A 15,000-nucleotide genomic window follows, 5' to 3' on the forward strand; every position below is an offset into this window, starting at 1 on the left:
CGCACCAAGGAGCGCTCCGAAGTGTGCTCCAAGGTGCGGCGTGCACGAAGTCGGAGCCCGGTTTGCCCCGGGTGCGCACCTCGCGTGCACCTTCGCCGCGGTGGGCACCATGGCGTGCACGAAGTCGGAGCCCGGTTTGCCCCGGGTGCGCACCTCGCGTGCACCTTCGCCGGGGTGGGCACCTTGGTGTGCAGACCTTGGCTGGGTTGCGCGCCCTGGTGGGCACCATGGTGCGCACCAAGGAGCGCTCCGAAGTGTGCTCCAAGGTGCGGCCTGCACGAAGTCGGAGCCCGGTTTGCCCCGGGTGTGCACCTCGGGTGGGCACCTTGGTGCGCATGCCTTGCCTGGGCTGCGCACCAGGGCGGGCTCAAGATGGCACCCGCGTTCCTTTTTTTTCACTATCTTTCAAAACGGAAATTTTAAAATCTCATTTTTTTTTGCCTTTTTCTGGAAATTAGTGAAGGCAGCGCATCAAAGGTGCGCACCTCGCTGCCCACCACGGTGCGCAACGCCGGTGGGCACCCGGGAGTGCTTCGAAGTGTGCTCCAAGGTGCTGCGTGCACGTTGTCGGAGCCCGGTTTGCCCCGGGTGCGCACCTCGCGTGCACCTTCGTCGGGGTGGGCACCTTGGCTGGGTTTGCCCCGGCTGCGCTCCGAAGCGGGGTTATTGGAGCGCCGCCTCTTTTTTTGTCGGAGCGTTTGGTGGGGTTTCTCGCATTGGCTCTTCCGAGGCCCGGTTGCCACCCTGGCGCGCACGAAGTCGGAAGTAGGGTTAATTGCCCGGGTGCGCACCTTTGCCAGGGTGGGCACCTTACCTGGGCTGCGCACCAGGGCGGGCTCAAGATGGCACGCGCGTTCCGTTTTTTTCACTATCTTTCAAAACGGAAATTTTAAAATCTCCTTTTTTTTTTGCCTTTTCTGGAAATTAGTGAAGGCAGCGCATCAAAGGTGCGCACCTCGCTGCCCACCTTGGTGTGCTCTGAGGTGCGCACCCGGGAGCGCTACGAAGTGTGCTCCAAGGTGCGGCGTGCACGTTGTCGGAGCCCGGTTTGCCCCGGGTGCGCACCTCGCCTGCACCTTGGCCGGGGTGGGCACCTTGGCTGGGTTTGCCCAGGGTGCGCTCCGAAGCGGGGTTACTGGAGCGCCCCCTCTTTTTTTGTCAGAGCGTTTGGTGGGGTTTCTCGCATTGGCTCTTCCCAGGCCCGGTTGTTGGGTGCGCTCCCACCCTGGCGCGCGCGAAGTTGGAAGTTGGGTTAATTGCCCGGGCGCGCACCTTCGCCAGGGTGGGCACCTTGGTGCGCACACCTTGGCTGGGCTGCGCACCAGGGCGGGCTCAAGATGGCACCAGCATTCCCTTTTTCTCACTATCTTTCAAAACGGAAATTTTAAAATCTCGTTTTTTTTTTGCCTTTTATGGAAATTAGTGAAGGCATCGCATCAAAGGTGCGCACCTCGCTGCCCACCTTGGTGTGCTCCGAGGTGCCCACCACGGTGCGCAACGCCGGTGCGAACCCGGGAGCGCCCCGATGTGTGCTCCAAGGTGCGGCGTGCACGAAGTCGGACCCCGGTTTGCCCCGGGTGCGCACCTCGCGTGCACCTTGGTGCGCACACCTTGGCTGGGTTGCGCGGCCTGGTGGGCACCATGGTGCGCACCAAGGAGCGCTCCGAAGTGTGCTCCAAGGTGCGGCGTGCACGAAGTCGGAGCCCGGTTTGCCCCGGGTACGCACCTCGCGTGCACCTTCGCCGGGGTGGGCACCTCGGCTGGGTTGCGCGCCCTGGTGCGCACCAAGGAGCGCTCCGAAGTGTGCTCCAAGGTGCGGCGTGCACGAAGTCGGAGCCCGGTTTGCCCCGGGTGCGCACCTTCGCCGCGGTGCGCACCATGGCGTGCACGAAGTCGGAGCCCGGTTTGCCCCGGGTGCGCACCTCGCGTGCACCTTCGGCGGGGTTGCGCGCCCTGGTGGGCACCATGGTGCGCACCAAGGAGCGCTCCGAAGTGTGCTCCAAGGTGCGGCGTGCACGAAGTCGGAGCCCGGTTTGCCCCGGGTGCGCACCTCGCGTGCACCTTCGGCGGGGTTGCGCGCCCTGGTGGGCACCATGGTGCGCACCAAGGAGCGCTCCGAAGTGTGCTCCAAGGTGCGGCGTGCACGAAGTCGGAGCCCGGTTTGCCCCGGGTGCGCACCTCGCGTGCACTTTCGCCGCGGTGGGCACCATGGCGTGCACGAAGTCGGAGCCCGGTTTGCCCCGGGTGCGCACCTCGCGTGCACCTTCGCCGGGGTGGGCACCTCGGCTGGGTTGCGCGCCCTGGTGCGCACCAAGGAGCGCTCCGAAGTGTGCTCCAAGGTGCGGCGTGCACGAAGTCGGAGCCCGGTTTGCCCCGGGTGCGCACCTCGCGTGCACCTTCGCCAGGGTGGGCACCTCGGTGCGCACACCTTCTTAATGTTTTCTTGCCTTTTCTGGAAATTGGTGAAGGCAGCGCATCAAAGGTGCGCACCTCGGTGTGCTCCGAGGTGCGAACCCGAGAGCGCTCCGAGGTGCCCACGAAGTCGAAAGTCGGGTTAATTGCATTGTTTTCCCCGGGTGCGCTCCGAGGTGCGCAACATCGGCGCGCACCAAGGAGGGCTCCGAAGTGTGCTCCAAGGTGCGCACGATGGCGTGCACCTCTGGTGCGCACGATTCGGAGCTCGGTTTGACCGGGGTGCGCACACCTTGGCTGGGTTGCGCACCTTTTGTGCGCTCCAAGGTGCGCACGAAGTCGGAGCTCGGTTTGCCCCGGGTGCGCACCTTGATGCGCACGCCTTGGCTGGGCTGCGCACCTTGGTGGGCGCCATGGTGCGCACCTTTCGTGCGCTCCAAGGTGCGCACGAAGTCGGAGCTCGGTTTGCCCCGGGTGCGCACCTTGGTGGGCGCCATGGTGCACTCCGAGGTGCCCAAGATTGGTGCGCACCAAGGAGCGCTCCGAAGTGCGCTCCAAGGTGCGCAGGTGCGCGCGAAGTCGAAAGTTGGGTTAATTGTCCGGTTTGCCTCGGGTGCGCACCTTGCGTGCACCTTCGCCAGGGTGGGCGCCTTGGTGCGCACACCTTGGCTGGGCTGCGCACCCGGGCGCGCACACCTTGGCACCCGCGTTTCCTTCATTTTAAATTTTTTTTTTTTACAATCTCTCAAGTGGGAAATTCTATAATCTCAACTTTTTTTGCCTTTTCAGGAAACTTTTGAATGGAGCGCATCATTGGTGCGCTCCGAAGTGTTCTCCAAAGCTCTCTCCAGCTGCGTGCACCTGCCCCGGCCGCGCACCCGGCCCCGCCCAGCTTCGCTCACCTGTCCCGGGCGTCTGGTGCGGAACCTTAGAGTAAGAAACATCACCGTGCACCTTGGCCAACGTGCGCGACTCGACCGAGCGCGCACTGGCCGAGGTGCACACCGATTTCACCTGGGTGCGCGCGCAGCACCTCGGGCGCACCGGGGTGCGCGCACAACGCCCGGGTTGCACCGTGGCCTGTGTGCTCGGGGCGCCTCGGGTGCGCGCTCGGTGTCGCCCCCGCGCGCGCGGTAGTGCGGGCAGCGCACCCCGGCCCGGCCCGGCCCCGACGAGAACGCAAACGGGCAAAAGGTTTATTCAAATAGCATTGCGACGCCCGGCGAAAAACTAAAAAAGGGTGCAACACCGGGACTTCCCGGGAGGTCACCCATCCCAGTACTACTCCGGCCCAAGCGCGCTTAACTGCGGAGTTCTGATGGGATCCGGTGCACTAACGCTGGTATGATCGCACCCGTTATGAGCTTGTCGCAGTGTGTACTTAGCAAACCGCGACCCACGTGCGAATCCACCCCGGCCACCCACCCCCGTCGAGGTGCACACCCTCCCTCGCGAAGTGCGCCCCGTTCGCCAAGTGTGAGCCCTGCCCGGGTGCGCGCACCTTGCTAGGGCGTCGGGTGTGCACCCGGCCCGGCCTACGTGCGTGCACCTGGAGGGGGCGTCGTGTGCGTGCAGTGTCCCGTCTGCAACGCGGTGCCCACACACCACCTCGGGCGCAACGACCTGCGCTCACATGTGGGCCGAGTGCACCTTGGTGCATGTTCGGGGCGCCTCGGGTGCACGCTCGATCTTGCCCCGGTGCACCAAGGCGCTCGGTTTGCCCCGGGTGCGCACTTGGTGCAAGGTGGGCACCCAAAATAGGGATCAAGCACCAAAACACAAGTTTCGGGATGCAAAATGGGACCCAAGGACCACAAATGCGTTCCAAGACCCATGATGGGTCCACGAGAACAAAAATGTGTTCCGAGACTTAATAAACAAATATTGGGTTTTAGGAGAAGAAACATGCTCTGATGCCCAAAACGAGAATCGACCCCGAAAAGGCCACAGGCCAAAAGTGGGATGCGAGACAAAAAAAAATGGGACCCGAGGACCAAAATTGGGTTCCCAGGTCAAAGACAGGGCAACCGGACAAGAAACGACCTCTAAGGCTCGAAATGAGTCCCGACGACTAAAACTTGACAAGAAGCACCCATCAGGCACCCAACTCGACACCCATGGGATGCCGACCCACCCGGGCTTCCACCTAGCACACCTTGGCACCCACCCACCCTCGCACCCAACCTCGCACCCAACTTAGCACCTTTGAACCCACATTGGCACTCACCCTGACCCTGGCACCTTGGAACCCACATTGGCACTCACCTTGACCCTGGCACCCACCTTTGCACTCACCTTGGGACCCACCCTGGCTCCCACCTCGGCACCCACCCAGACACCCACCTTGGTTCCTTGGCACCCACCTTGGATCCTTGGCACCCACCCCGACACCCACCTTGGCACGCAACTTGGCTACTTGCCACCCACCTTGGCTCCTTGACGCCCACCCCGACAACCACCCCGTGACCTACCCTGGCTAGGGTTGGTGCACACCCACCCTGGTGCCCACCTTGGCACCCACCCTATGACCCACCTTGGCACGCACCTTAGTACCCACCCCGTTACCCACCCTAGGACCCACCCCGTGACCCACCTTGGCCAGGGTGGGTGCACCCACCCTGGTGCCCACCTTGGCACCCACCCATCCTAGCACCCAGCCTGTGACCGGGCTTGGAACCCAACCTTGCACCCGCACCCGTCTTGGCCAGTGTGGGTGCGCACCCATCCTGGCACCCACGTTGTGACACACCCTTTAACCCACGCACCCTAGCACCCACGTTGGCACCCACCTTGGAACCCAACCTAGCAACTTGGCACCCACCCCGTGACCCACCTTGGCATCCACCATAGCAGTCGCCGACTTGGCACCCACCTCGGCACCCACCTTGACACTTGTGGACCCACCTTGCCACTCACCCTAGCATCGACCCATCCTAGCACCCACCCTGGCACCTTTGCACCCTAGCACTCACCCATCCTAGCACCTAACCTGTGACCCACCTTGACACTCACCCTCGCACCCACCTTGGAACCCAACCTAGCACCCACCCACCCTGACACCAACCCTAGCACCTACCCACCCTTGCACCCACCCTGTGACCCATCTTGGCACCCACCCATCCTACCACTCAACCTATCACCCACCTTCTCACCCACCTTGGCATCCACCTTAGCACCCACCCACACTGGCACCTTGGCACCCACCTCGGGCAAGGTGGGTGCACACCCACCCTGGCACCCAATTTAGAACCCACCGAGCATGTTACCCACCTTGGCACCCACATTGCAGCCCACCCTAGTACCCACCCTATGACCCACATTGGCATCCACACCCTAGCACCCAGGCACCTCGACACCCGCCTTGACACCCACCCTAGCACTGAACCTGTGACCCACCTTGGAACTCACCCTAGAACCCACCCACCCTGTGAACCACCTTGGCATCCACCTTAGCACCCACCCACCTTGGCACCCACTCTAGCACTCACCCATCCTAACACCCAACTTGTTACCCACCTTGGCACCCGCCCTCGCGTCCACCTTGAAACCCACCCTAGCACCCACCCACGCAGGAGCCCACCTTGGCACCCAACCTAACACCCACGCATCCTGGCACCCAACTTGTGACCCACCTTGGAACCCACCCTAGTACCCACCTTTGAACCCACTATATCACCAACCCACCTTGGCACCCACCCTATGACCCTCTTTGGAATCCACCCTAGCACGCACCCACCCTGGCACCCACCATGGAGCGCACCCTAGCACCCACCCACCTCGGCACGCACCTCAACACCCACCTTGGTGTGCGCACTGCGCCAACCTCTCAAAGACCCTATGTGGTGCGCTCCAAAGTGTACACCTTTGGTGCGCTCCAAGGTGCGCACCTTTGGTGCACACCGAGGTGCACACCAAAGTGTGCACCGAGGTGAGCACCAAAGTGCACTCCAGGGTGCACACCAAGGCGTGCACCTTTGGTGCGGTCAATGCAAACGAATTCGGAAGTTGGGGTCGATGTCCTAATCGCTGCTGCAGACTACACGTATGAGAATCGGACAAATAGCTTTATATAGGGGAGGTGTTGCGTTTGATGGGTCGACTCCCCTGGTTGTGTGCACTGCACCAACTTCAAAGACCCTGTCTTGTTTAAGAAGTCAAAAGTTGGGGTGGATGTCCTAATCATTGCTGCAGTCTACGCATGTATGAGAATCAGACAAATAGCTTATATAGGGGAGGTGTTGCATTCGGTGGGTTGACTCCCCTGGTTGTGCGCACTGCGCCAACCTCAAAGACCCCGCATAGCAGAAGAAGTCGGAAGTCGGATTTTGGTGAGCACCAAGGCGTGCACCTTTGGTGCGGTCAACGCAGACGAATTCAGAAGTTGGGGTGGATGTCCTAATCGTTGTTGCAGGCTACACATGTATGAGAATCAGACAAATAGCTTATATAGGGGAGGTGTTGGGTTTGATGGGTCAACTCCCTTGGTTGTGCGCATTACGCCAACCTCAAAGACCTTGTTTTCGTTAAGAAGTCAAAAGTTGGGGTCAATGTCCTAATGGCTCCTGCAGGCTACACATGTATGAGAATCGGACAAATAGCTTATATAGGGGAGGTGTTGGGTTTGATGGGTCGACTCCCCTGGTTGTGCGCATTACGTCAACCTCAAAGACCTTGTTTTCGTTAAGAAGTCAAAAGTTGGGGTCGATGTCCTAATTGCTCCTGTAGACTACACATGTATGAGAATCAGACAAATAGCTTATATAGGGGAGGTGTTGGGTTTGATGGGTTGACTCCCCTAGTTGTTCGCATTACACCAACCTCAAAGACCTTGTTTTCGTTTAGAAGCCGAAAGTTGGGGTCGATGTCCTAATTGCTCCTGCAGGCTACGCATGTATGAGAATCAGACAAATAGCTTATATAGGGGAGGTGTTGGGTTTGATGGGTCGACTCCCCTGGTTGTGCGCATTGCGCCAACCTCAAAGACCCTGCATTGCGGATGAAGTCGAAAGTCAGAGTTTGGTGTGCTACAAGGTGTGGTCGAAGGTGCTCACCTAGGTGTGCACCTTTGGAGCGCAGGAAAAGTGCCCTCCAAAAGTGCGCACCTTTGGAGTGCACAAAAGTGCCCTCCAAAAGTGCGCACCTTTGGAGCGCACAAAAGTGCCCTCCAAAAAGTGCCCTCCAAAAGTGCGCACCTTTGGAGTGCAGAAAAGTGCCCTCCAAAAGTGCGCACCTTTGGAGCGCAGAAAAGTGCCCTCCAAAAAGTGCCCTCCAAAAGTGCGCACCTTTGGAGCGCAGAAAAGTGCCCTCCAAAAAGTGCCCTCCAAAAGTGCGCACCTTTGGAGCGCAGAAAAGTGCCCTCCAAAAAGTGCCCTCCAAAAGTGCGCACCTTTGGAGCGCAGAAAAGTGCCCTCCAAAAAGTGCCCTCCAAAAGTGCGCACCTTTGGAGCGCAGAAAAGTGCCCTCCAAAAAGTGCCCTCCAAAAGTGCGCACCTTTGGAGCGCAGAAAAGTGCCCTCCAAAAAGTGCCCTCCAAAAGTGCGCACCTTTGGAGCGCAGAAAAGTGCCCTCCAAAAAGTGCCCTCCAAAAGTGCGCACCTTTGGAGCGCAGAAAAGTGCCCTCCAAAAAGTGCCCTCCAAAAGTGCGCACCTTTGGAGCGCAGAAAAGTGCCCTCCAAAAGTGCGCACCTTTGGAGCGCACAAAAGTGCCCTCCAAAAGTGCGCACTTTTGGTGCGCACCAAGGCGCTGGTTCGGTCGTTGCAGGCGAGTTCGGAAGTTGGGGTCGATGTCCTGAGCGGAGGTGCAAACTACACAGGTGTCGGAATCGGACAAATAGCTTATATAGGGGAGGCGTATGCTTCGATGGGTCGACTCCCCAGGTTGAGCGCACCGCGCCAACCTCAAAGACCCTACGGTATGGATGAAGTCGGAAGTTGGGTCCGATGACCGATTCGATTAGTAGGTATGCTCATGAGGTCGGAATTTGGGTCCGATGACCTGCCATGTGCAGGAAGGCGAATGTTGGCACTGTGCGTTGCAAGGTGCACACCAAGGCGCTGGTGCGGTCTTTTTAGTCGAGTTCGGAAGTTGGGGTCGATGTCCTGATCGGAGGTGCAAGCTACACAGGTGTGGGAATCGGACAAATAGCTTATATAGGGGAGGTGTATGCTTCGTTGGGTCGACTCCCCGGGTTGAGCGCACCGCGCCAACCTCAAAGACCCTACGGTATGGATGAAGTCGGAAGTTGGGTCCGATGACCGATTCGATATGTAGGCATACTCGCGAGGTCGGAATTTGGGTCCGATGACCTGCCACGTGCAGGAAGGCGAATGTTGGCACTGTGCGTTGCAAGGTGCGCACCAAGGCGCTGGTTCGGTCGTTGGAGGCGAGTTCGGAAGTTGGGGTCGATGTCTTGATCGGAGGTGCAAACTACACAGGTGTGGGAATCGGACAAATAGCTTATATAGGGGAGGTGTATGCTTCGTTGGGTCGACTCCCCGGGTTGAGCGCACCGCGCCAACCTCAAAGACCCTACGGTATGGATGAAGTCGGAAGTTGGGTCCGATGACCGATTCGATATGTAGGCATACTCGCGAGGTCGGAATTTGGGTCCGATGACCTGCCATGTGCAGGAAGGCGAATGTTGGGACTGTGCGTCGCAAGGTGCGCACCAAGGCGCTGGTGCCGTCGTTGCAGTCGAGTTCGGAAGTTGGGGTCGATGTCCTGGTCAGAGGTGCAAACTACACAGGTGTGGGAATCGGACAAATAGCTTATATAGGGGAGGTGTATGCTTCGATGGGTCGACTCCCTGGGTTGAGCGCACCGCGCCAACCTCAAAGACCCTACAGTATGGATGAAGTCGGAAGTTGGGTCCGATGACCGATTCGATACGTAGGCATATTGGCGAGGTCTGAATTTGTGTCCGATGACCTGCCATGCGCAGGAAGGCGGAATTTGGGTCCGATGACCGAGTTGATGGCGTGCCATGCGCAGAAAGGCGGAATTTGGGTCCGATGACCGAGTTGATGTTGATGGCCCGCCATGCACAGGAAGGCGGAATTTGGGTCCGATGACCGATTTGAAGGCGTGCCATACGCAAAAAGGCGGAGTTTGGGTCCGATGACCGAGTTGATATTGATGGCCCGCCATGCGCAGGAAGGCGGAATTTGGGTCCGATGACCTGACATACGCATGGAGTCCGACTCGGGGGCCGATGTTCGATTCGATGACTTGCATTGTGGGTAAAGTCGGAAGTTGTGGTCTTTGACCCGATTCGATGACCAGACTTCGGCTGCTTGAGAATCGGACAAATAACTTATATAGGGGAGGTAGTGTTCTCGAGCATCCTCCCCCCGTGCCCGTTTATGTCGATTGATGCTGGTGCTCGACTGGTTGGAGCGCTCGGATGCAAAAATCTTGCACCAGGATTTATCGATTGTGATGGACACGGCAAGTCTCCTGATTGCTATGCAGGAGCTCATCGTGAATCTCTATGCGGCCTTGGTATGGACTCGACCTGCGGAATGGTTCGGCAATGGTAGTCGCTCCAACACGTCCTTGCAATGGCCACAGAGGTGATTCGACTAGAGCTCCAGTCTAGCTTTTGGGTTGCTTGGCGGACTGGTATAGCCGCGATCGAGTTCCGGCCATGAACGTTTTAGATAGCTCTTGGGCTTTCTGGGACGGAAGTCGGAAGTTTGGGCTGTTGTCCGATTTGATGACCATTCTTCGGATGTGTGAGAATCGGACAAATAACTTATATAGGGGACTGTGTTGTCTCACGCAGCCCCCTCCGTGCCCCTCTATCTCGACCGATGTTGGTGCTTGAAAGGGTTGGGATCGCTCGGATTTATAAACGTGCACCACCATTTGTCGAGTGTGAGGGACGCGGCAGGTCTCCTAAATGCTATGCGGGCGCTCTCTGAGAATCTCTATCCGGCCTCGACACAGACTAGTCTTGCTGAATGGTTTGGCACTGGTAGTCGATCCAACACGTCGTTGTTGTGGCCGCCTAGGCGATTCGATTCGAGCCCCCGTCTAGCTTTTGGGTTGCTTGGCGGATTTTGCCCTATCCGCAAGTGAGCTCGGTCCCTAAACGTTCGAGAAACCCGATTGCTATGCGCCGACACTCTTTCTTGCGAGCCTCCATCTAGCTTTTGGGTCTCTACGGAACGGAAGTCGGAATCTGGGACCGTTGTTTGATTCGACGAGGCAGACTACGGTTGTGCGAGAATCGGACAAATAACTTATATAGGGGAGGTGTTGACTGGAGCATTCTCCCCCGTGCCCCTCTAACTCGACCAATGCTGGCGCTCGAACGGTGGTAGCGCTCGGATTTTCATTGAGCGCCAGCATTGGTCGATTTAGAGGGGCATGCGAGATTCCCGAATGCTATGCGAGGGCTCTAACGGAAATGTCTATTGGTTTCGGTATGGATGCAATTGCGAGTGGTTCGGCAAAGGTAGTCGTTCCGATGCGTCCATGTCGTGGCCAAATCGATAATTCGATTTGAGCCCTCGTATAGCATTTGGGTCTCTCGATGTGATTCCGCATTCCAGTCCCTTTGGGCACTGCTTGAGCCGCATCCCAGGGGGTTCCCTTCCCAATAATCTGCCTCGCAACCCGATTGCTATGCGGTGAGGCTCCTCGGCCGCCTCGGAACTATCTGTGTATCAGACGCATCGCGGGATAAGGGGTTGGCAACGGTAGTCTCCCCAAGCGCGTCCGATGCTTGGACCATTCCGAGGCGGCCCTGAAGCCTCTTCCGTCTAGCCGTTGGGTCCTTCTCGCCGCATCCCTCGCCTCGCACCCCGATTGCTATGCGGTGAGGCTCCTCGGCCGCCTCGGAACTATCTGTGTATCGGACGCGTCGCGGGATAAGGGGTTGTCACTGGTAGTCGCCCCAAGCGCGTCCGATGCTTGGACCATTCCGAGGCGGCCCTGAAGCCTCTTCCGTCTAGCCGTTGGGTCCTTCTCGCCGCATCCCTCGCCTCGCACCCCGATTGCTATGCGGTGAGGCTCCTCGGCCGCCTCGGAACTATCTGTGTATCGGACGCGTCGCGGGATAAGGGGTTGTCACTGGTAGTCGCCCCAAGCGCGTTCGATGCTTGGACCATTCCGAGGCGGCCCTGAAGCCTCTTCTGTCTAGCCGTTGGGTCCTTCTTGCCGCATCCCTCGCCTCGCACCCCGATTGCTATGCGGTGAGGCTCCTCGGCCGCCTTGGAACTATCTGTGTATCGGACGCGTCGCGGGATAAGGGGTTGTCACTGGTAGTCGCCCCAAGCGCGTCCGATGCTTGGACCATTCCGAGGCGGACCCGAAGCCTCTTCCGTCTAGCCGTTGGGTCCTTCTCGCCGCATCCTTCGCCTCGCACCCCGATTGCTATGCGGTGAGGCTCCTCGGCCGCCTCGGAACTATCTGTGTATCGGACGCGTCGCGGGATAAGGGGTTGTCACTGGTAGTCGCCCCAAGCGCGTCCGATGCTTGGACCATTCCGAGGCGGCCCCGAAGCCTCTTCCGTCTAGCCGTTGGGTCCTTCTCGCCGCATCCCTCGCCTCGCACCCCGATTGCTATGCGGTGAGGCTCCTCGGCCGGCTTGGAACTATCTGTGTATCGGACGCGTCGCGGGATAAGGGGTTGTCACTGGTAGTCGCCCCAAGCGCGTCCGATGCTTGGACCATTCCGAGGCGGACCCGAAGCCTCTTCCGTCTAGCCGTTGGGTCCTTCTCGCCGCATCCCTCGCCTCGCACCCCGATTGCTATGCGGTGAGGCTCCTCGGCCGCCTTGGAACTATCTGTGTATCGGACGCGTCGCGGGATAAGGGGTTGTCACTGGTAGTCGCCCCAAGCGCGTCCGATGCTTGGACCATTCCGAGGCGGACCCGAAGCCTCTTCCGTCTAGCCGTTGGGTCCTTCTCGCCGCATCCCTCGCCTCGCACCCCGATTGCTATGCGGTGAGGCTCCTCGGCCGCCTTGGAACTATCTGTGTATCGGACGCGTCGCGGGATAAGGGGTTGTCACTGGTAGTCGCCCCAAGCGCGTCCGATGCTTGGACCATTCCGAGGCGGACCCGAAGCCTCTTCCGTCTAGCCGTTGGGTCCTTCTCGCCGCATCCCTCGCCTCGCACCCCGATTGCTATGCGGTGAGGCTCCTCGGCCGCCTTGGAACTATCTGTGTATCGGACGCGTCGCGGGATAAGGGGTTGTCACTGGTAGTCGCCCCAAGCGCGTCCGATGCTTGGACCATTCCGAGGCGGCCCCGAAGCCTCTTCCGTCTAGCCGTTGGGTCCTTCTCGCCGCATCCCTCGCCTCGCACCCCGATTGCTATGCGGTGAGGCTCCTCGGCCGCCTTGGAACTATCTGTGTATCGGACGCGTCGCGGGATAAGGGGTTGTCACTGGTAGTCGCCCCAAGCGCGTCCGATGCTTGGACCATTCCGAGGCGGCCCCGAAGCCTCTTCCGTGTAGCCGTTGGGTCCTTCTCGCCGCATCCCTCGCCTCGCACCCCGATTGCTATGCGGTGAGGCTCCTCGGCCGCCTTGGAACTATCTGTGTATCGGACGCGTCGCGGGATAAGGGGTTGTCATTGGTAGTCGCCCCAAGCGCGTCCGATGCTTGGACCATTCCGAGGCGGACCTGAAGCCTCTTCCCTCTAGCCGTTGGGGCTTTCTCGCCGCATCCCTCGCCTCGCACCCTGATTGCTATGCTGTGAGGCTCCTCGACCGCCTTGGAACTATCTGTGTATCGGACGCATCGCGGGATAAGGGGTTGGCAGTGGTAGTCGCCCCAAGCGCATCCGATGCTTGGACCATTCCGAGGCGGCCCTGCAGCCTCTTCCGTCTAGCCGTTGGGGCCATCTCGCCGCATCCCCCACCTCGCACCACGATTGCTATGCGGTGAGGCTCCTTGGCCGCCTCGGAACTATCTGTGTATCGGACGCATCGCGGGATAAGGGGTTGTCACTGGTAGTCGCCCCAAGCGCGTCCGATGCTTGGACTATTCCGAGGCGGCCCTGCAGCCTCTTCCGTCTAGCCGTTGGGGCCATCTCGCCGCATCCCCCACCTCCTCGGCCGCCTCGGAACTATCTGTGTATCGGACGCATCGCGGGATAAGGGGTTGGCAGTGGTAGTCGCCCCAAGCGCGTCCGATGCTTGGACTATTCTGAGGCAGCCCTGCAGCCTCTTCCGTCTAGCCTTTGGGGCCATCTCGCCGCATCCCTCGCCTCGCACCCCGATTGCTATGCGGTGAGGCTCCTCGGCCGCCTGGGAACTATCTTCGTATCGGACGCATCGCGGGATAAGGGGTTGTCACTGGTAGTCGCCCCAAGCGCGTCTGATGCTTGGACTATTTCGAGGCGGCCCTGTGGCCTCTTCCGTCTAGCCGTTGGGGCCATCTCGCCGCATCCCCCACCTCGCACCCCGATTGCTATGCGGTGAGGCTCTTCGGCCGCCTTGGAACTATCTTCGTATCGGACGCATCGCGGGATAAGGGGTTGTCACTGGTAGTCGCCCCAAGCGCGTCCGATGCTTGGACTATTCCGAGGCGGCCCTGCAACCTCTTCCGTCTAGCCGTTGGGGCCATCTCGCCGCATCCCCCACCTCGCACCCCGATTGCTATGCGGTGAGGCTCCTCGGCCGCCTTGGAACTATCTTCGTATCGGACGCATCGCGGGATAAGGGGTTGTCACTGGTAGTCGCCCCAAGCGCGTCCGATGCTTGGACTATTCCGACGCGGCCCTGTGGCCTCTTCCGTCTAGCCGTTGGGGCCATCTCGCCGCATCCCCCACCTCGCACCCCGATTGCTATGCGGTGAGGCTCCTCGGCCGCCTTGGAACCATCTTCGTATCGGACGCATCGCGGGATAGGGGGCTGTCACTGGTAGTCGCCCCAAGCGTGTCCGATGCTTGGACCATTCCTAGGCGGCCCTGAAGCCTCTTCCGTCTAGCCGTTGGGGCCTTCCCGCCCCATCCCTCGCCTCGCACCCCCGATTGCTATGCGGTGAGGCTCCTCGGCCGCCTTGGAACCATCTGTGTATCGGACGCATCGCGGGATAAGGGGTTGGCACTGGCAGTCGCCCCAAGCGCGTCCGATGCTTGGACCATTCCGAGGTGGCCCTGAAGCCTCTTCCGTCTAGCCGTTGGGGCCTTCCCGCCCCATCCCTCGCCTCGCACCCCGATTGATATGCGGTGAGGCTCCTCGGCCGCCTTGGAACTATCTGTGTATCGGACGCATCGCGGGATAAGGGGTTGGCACTGGTAGTCGTCCCAATCGCATCCGATGCTTGGACCATTCCGAGGCGGCCCTGCAGCCTCTTCCGTTTAGCCGTCGGGGCCTTCCCGCCGCATCCCTCGCCTCGCATCCCGATTCCTATGCGGTGAGTCTTCTCGGCCGCCGCGGAACTATACCTGTTATTGCTACTGCATCCTTCGGCTGGTAACCTCCTCTGCCGCCTTGGAATGTTCTCTTTGTCGGACGCGTCGCGGGATAAGGGGTTGGCACTGGTAGTCGCCCCAAGCGCGCCCGATGCATAGACCGCTCCGAGTCGACCTTGCTTTCAGCCTCTCACATGCATAGACCTCTCTGAGTCGACCCTGCA

The 15,000-nt window shown here is 59.9% G+C and overlaps 1 non-coding gene across 1 annotated transcript; it reads right to left on the reverse strand.

The window, feature by feature from the left end:
• Positions 1 to 3,649: 3,649 nt before the first annotated feature.
• Positions 3,650 to 3,768, reverse strand: LOC131860809 (5S ribosomal RNA). The gene has a single exon (XR_009359902.1). It is a non-coding gene; the product is annotated as a 5S ribosomal RNA (ribosomal RNA).
• Positions 3,769 to 15,000: the final 11,232 nt, after the last annotated feature.

This window comes from Cryptomeria japonica, unplaced genomic scaffold (genome assembly GCF_030272615.1).
Source record: "Cryptomeria japonica unplaced genomic scaffold, Sugi_1.0 HiC_scaffold_15, whole genome shotgun sequence".
In the NCBI taxonomy this organism is placed as follows: Eukaryota; Viridiplantae; Streptophyta; class Pinopsida; order Cupressales; family Cupressaceae; genus Cryptomeria; species Cryptomeria japonica.